The sequence below is a fragment of the Triticum urartu genome, chromosome 2 (assembly GCF_003073215.2).
Source record: "Triticum urartu cultivar G1812 chromosome 2, Tu2.1, whole genome shotgun sequence".
NCBI lineage: Eukaryota > Viridiplantae > Streptophyta > Magnoliopsida > Poales > Poaceae > Triticum > Triticum urartu.
This window is the reverse complement of record NC_053023.1, coordinates 356,760,991-356,766,990: the sequence shown is the minus strand read 5'-3', so window position 1 is coordinate 356,766,990 and position 6,000 is coordinate 356,760,991.

The window sequence follows — 6,000 nt, the reverse complement described above, 5'->3', positions numbered from 1 at the left end:
TATGTTATCTCCCCTTTTATTATCATATTACATGGGATGTTGTGAAGATTGCCTAACTTGCGACATATGCCTTAAATGCAATTATGTCTCTAAGTCGTGCCTCGACACGTGGGAGCTATAGTCGCATTGAGGGTGTTACAACTAAGCTCTTGGCCAACCGTCTGCAGAAGGTCATTCTGAAAATTATTCATCGTAACCAATATGGATTCATACGTGGAAGATCTATACAAGATTGCCTTGCATGGACATTCCAATACATCCACCAATGCCAAGCTTCCAAATGCCCGATCGTTCTGCTAAAGCTAGATTTCGCCAAAGCCTTCGACACCATCGAGCATGACCCCATGATCAACATTATGAGACATGTGGGTTTTAATGAAAAGTGGTTGTCCTGGATAAATTCAATATTCTGTTTGGGCAGATCCTCAATCCTCCTAAACGGTGTTCCGGGCAGACAATTCCACTGTAGGCGTGGTGTCAGACAGGGCGATCCGCTGTCTCCACTCATTTTCGTACTGGCAGCCGACCTCCTTCAATCTGGCATTAATGAAGCCTATAGGGAGGGTAAAATCCAGCTTCCCTTCCCGTCTAACAGACAAATGGACTACCCTATTGTCCAATACACCGATGATATGTTTCTGCTCATGCCGGCTTGCCCTCATCCAGCCTTGATTATTAAAGGCGTCCTCACCAAATATGCACAGTCCATAGGCCTTAAGATCAATTTCCACAAGTCAACACTAATTCCCATAAACTTGGACACGGATCTGGCTGTACAACTTGCTGCTATCTTTGAGTGTACAATTGGTACCATGCCGTTTACCTATCTTGGCCTGCCTCTGGGCACGTCTCGGCCTACCATTCATGACTTTATGCCCCTAGTCAGCACGGTTGAAAGAAGTTTGTCCTCAACACTGTCCCTTATGTCCCATGCTGGCAATCTGACTCTCCTCAACTCCACGGTTACCTCGCTTCTTATCTATGCAATGTGCATGTTACATTAACCACCCAAGCTCATTGAACTTCTGGACAAGATTAGGCGCAAATGCTTATGGATCAAGAAGACGGAACAAGGAGATAAATGCAACTCTCTGGCTGCCTGGGACATGGTTTGTAAACCAAAAAAATAAGGGAGGACTTGGAGTTGTCAATCTTCGAATATAGAATGAAGCATTGCTTTTGAAATTCCTGCATAAATTCTACAACAAGATGGATATCCCTTGGGTGCAACTCACATGGGATTCGTACTACGCCCAAAAAATTCCACACGCTTGTGAGCCGGTTGGCTCGTTCTGGTGGAAGGACGTACTCAAGCTCACTCCTAAGTTTAGAGGTATTTCTCAAGTCAATATTGTGTGTGGCACCACGGCTCTGTTTTAGAAAGATTTGTGGGCGGGGCCAATTATTCAAGAGTCCCATCCTCGTGCTTTCTCCCACTCATTGGACAAACATGTTTCTGTCAAAGACTTCTTTGGGATCATGTCACTGGGGGAAACATTTCACCTACCCTTGACCCCTAAAGCCTTTGCGAGGTCAGAGACATGCAAACAATTGCAGCTGAACTACAGCCCTCTACGACGGCCTCGGACATTTGGCACTACACGTGGGGCAAGACCATCTATAAATCAACTGATTACTATAGATTTTTCTTCAAAGACGTCCAGGTTCACTAGGTGTTCTGCTGGGTCTGGAAATCAAAATGCACGATGAAGTTGAATGTTTTTGCCTGGATGCTCTTCCATGATAGGCTCAATACGAGGAAGATGCTGAAAAGAAGGCACTATAACATAGGAGATGACCACAATGGCCTCTTATGTGGAATGAATATTGAGGAAACGGTGGAACACATGATCTTCAACTGTTCTTTCAGTAAGCTATGCTGGGATAAGCTTGGGTTTAATTGGAAACCTTTCCATGGTCGCTTGCAAGCTGTTGAGGCTCAAAAAATAGTCATCCCGCTCCTATGTTCTTGGAGAAATTCATTGTGCATCCTGGAGCATTTGGAAGGAGAGAAATAACAAACACTTTAGAGCAATAACACCATCCTTCAACTCCTGGCTGGACAGATTCAAGAAAGACTTCGGGCTTCTTCAACGCAGAGTCAAAGAGGAGTGTAGGCCCTTTGTAGTGAACTTTGTACACTCTCTATAGTTGTTGCTCTCTGTTTCATTTAGTTGACTTGTCACAAAGTTGTCAAGATGTACCCTGCCTCTTCCCCCCATATAAATACCCATTGTACAGTGTGCCCATTATTTTAATATATTAATACAGTAGGATCCTTTCGTACTGTTCATGGTTAAAAAAACTCAGCTGCTAATACCTTCAAATATTCTTTGGCTCCCCTTGTGTCGAATCTATAAATTTGGGTTGAATCCTCTACCCTCGAAAACTGTTGTAATCCCCTATACTTTTGGGTTATCAAAATCTGGCCCGCGTTTGTTTTTTTCATCTCAGAGTTTATCTCTATTTTTAGTGCATGCATAATTGTAGAAATACCATCATTTTGAATTGTCAATAACTAAATAACCATGCTTCCAAATAAAACCTATCATATATGCATCATGCTCAAATTTTCTTGTACTTTCATATTCTGCAACTTTCATCCATGTTAAAATGTTTAAACTTGCTGTTTGTATTAATTTGCTTAAATGATATGCTAAAATTGTTCATTTCATAACTAAATAACTGTAGCTCCGAATTCAATAAACTATATATGTAACTTATCTAGAAAAATGCATTGATTAAATTGGTGCACTTTATTTCAATGTTTAACAACATTAAAATTGTGTTTTAGTCAGAACAGTACCAACTTTGAAATATGCATATGGGGATTTTCTGGAATTGTTGTTTGTTATTTCCGGCCTCATTTAAACTTGCCTAGATAGGTAGTTTAATTATGCTTCACCTCTTGCCATGTTAACCAACATTTAATATTGTCTTGTTCCTAAACGAGAGCAAACTAAATAACTTAAATGTGGTGTTTCATCAATATGCACCTCATTGCATATTGAGCTCCACTTAATTTGTAGATTTGTTTGTTGCACTTTGCCATGCCATGACTCATTAAACCGGACATGCATCATACTTGGTTGTGCATCATGCCATGTTTATGTGATGGTGTATTTACCGTGTTATTTTCTTCTTTCCGGTGTTGCTTCTTCTTGATAGTTCCGGTAATGTTGCGACTGTGAGGATTTGTTCGACTACGTGGGTTCGTCTTCTTCATGGACTCGATCTTCTTCCTAGCAGGATTTCAGGCAAGATGACTGTCACCTTGGATATCATTACTATCTTTGCTATGCTAGTCATCTCGATGATATCGCTATGTTGCGCTAGCTACCACTTGTTTATCAAGCCTCCAAAATTGCCATGGTAAGCCTCTAACCTTTTTCCACCATCCCAGTAAACCGTCGTTTGGCTATGTTACCACTTTGCTCAGCCCCTCTTATAGCGTTGCTAGTTGCAGGTGCAATTGAAGTTTGTTCCATGTTGGGACATGGATATCATGGGATATCACAATATCTCTTATTTAATTAATGCATCTATATACTTGGCAAAGGGTGGAAGGCTTGGCCTTTTGCCTGGTGTTTTGTTTCACTCGTGCCGCCCTAGTTTCCATCATACCAGTGTTATGTTCCTTGATTTTGCGTCCCTAACACGATGAGGGTTTGTGGGCCCCTCTTAACAGTTCTCTTTGAATAAAACTCTTCCAGCAAGGCCCAACATTGGTTTTACCATTTGCTCAACATAATAACTAAACCTGATATTAAATTTGACGCATAGGTATTTAGCGCTACCCGAGGAGTAATTTAACATAATACAGGGGGCCAGTGCCGATGGTGTTGGTCCCAAACTAGAGTCGTGTGCGGCTTCCCCCGGGGAAACTAGGGTCTTAGTTGTTGTACATTGTGCTCATCCCGTCGTGGCCTAAGACGAGATACGAGCGGCTACTATCAGGGTGTCAGCATGCCGGGAGGTCTTGTTGGATTTGTTTTACCATTGTTGAAATGTCTTGCGCACCAGGATTCGAAGTCTCATCGGTGGGTCCCGAGATGGAGGATTGTCTCTACGGATCGTGCGTTTGTCATGGGCTAAGTTGGGACACCCCTGCAGGGTTTAAACTTTCGAGAGTCGTGCATGTGGTTATGTGGCAGATGGGAATTTTTAATATCCGGTTGTAGTGGACTTGAACTAAACTCCATTAAAATACACCAACCGCGTGCGTAACCGTGACTATCTCCTTTCGAGTGAGTCGAGAAGAGAACATGGTGGGGTTATGTTTGAACGTAAGTAGTTCAGGATCACTTCTTGATCATTACTAGTTTGCAACCATTTGCGTAGTTTCTCATCTTATTCTGGTACTCGTAAGTTAGCCACCATTCAATGCTTAGTTGCTTGCTGCGACCTCACCACTTATCCCTTCCATAACCATTATGCTTTACTAGTCTTGATACCCATGGTAATGGGATTGCTGAGTCCTCATGGCTCACAGATTACTACAACAACAGTTGCAGGTGTAGGTAATGTGATGAGCGTGATGTGAGAGCGATGTTTACTTGTTTTGGAGTTCTTCTTCTTCGATCTTGGGATAGGTTCCTGGTCGGTAGCCTGGGCTAGCAAGGTGGATGTCATTTGAATTTTTGTTTGTCTTGCATCCGTAGTCCGATGTTGTTCTTATGTATGAAGATTGATCTATTCTTGAGGCATTTGTATGCCTTTGTATGTATCCCCAGCTATTATGTAATGGTACGATGCAATGATATCCACCTTGCAAAAGCATTTCAATATGCGGCTCTATCCTTGGCGGGACCTTCGAGTTCCTCTTGGATAGGATCGCATATTGGGCATGACAAGTTGGTATCAGAGCCTCGGCCGACCATAGGAGCCCCCTTGATTGTTCGTAGTTGGTCGTTGTCGAGTCTAGAAGAAAACCTTTTTTGGAGTCTAGTAATATCGGGGAGTAGGAATTACTTTTACTCCTCAGCCCCTTCGTTGCTCTGGTAAGGAATCTTGACGTAGGTATTTTGACTTACTCCTCTACCCCTTCAATTTTTTTGGGATCACATAGGCTTCTTTTGATTGTTGTATTTTCAATCCTCTTTTCATCTGCCGCACTTCTCCTCGAGTTAATTCGGCCCTCTCTGTCTTTTGCAAGATCAGTCCTTAGTTCTTTCTCAACGATGTTGTTTCCCCATCCGAAGATAAACAATGGCGTCTGGAGTTGTCTTTCTTTCTTCCCCCCCCCCCCCCCCTTTTTTTTTCGGAGCTGGAGTCCTTAATCGAGTATCCATCCTACTTGTGCGAAGCCTTTGCATTCTTTCCTCGATTATTTCAACCAATGCTTTTCTCTTCAAGTTATTCGTCGGTTCCCAGTTCCAAGTTTCCTTTGTTTTTCCTGCCCTCCCACCACTTTTCTTCCCGGAGTTTGAACCTCTATTCGAGCATCAATTTCATTCGTGTAGAGCCTCATCAGTCTTCCCTCAATTGTCTCAACCAGTGAATTCTCGTCAAATCATGGTTCTTCTTGTTTTCTTTTCCGATGGATTCAATTCCAATTTTCGGGTTGATCACATTCTTTTCATTGACCGAAGTGTTTCCCCTTGCTCATTCACCTCTTGCCAGTTTATTCTTCTGGAGTGCTCAAGACATCTCATAACATTCGTGTTTGTGTTCAAATTAATTTGAGGTTATCACCTCGTTCGAGTCTATCAATGGTTCCGGTGCACCATTTCTCATTCAAACAATCCTTTCCAACGGTGTTTCTTTCCAATGGGCCCTAACCCCCATGTCTTTTCCAAGGATCTTACCTGACTCTTCTAATTTCCCCAGAGTTATTCTCATATTCTTTTCAAGTATGACATAAAAATGGATTCCATCAGTCACATGCCTTCTCCAAGATCATTTCCAAATTCTTTTCATCTTTGGTTCAACATTTCCTCTTTTCATTCTTCCGGAGTATCTCAACAATTTTGGTGGTGTTCCTCATTATCATTCTCAACA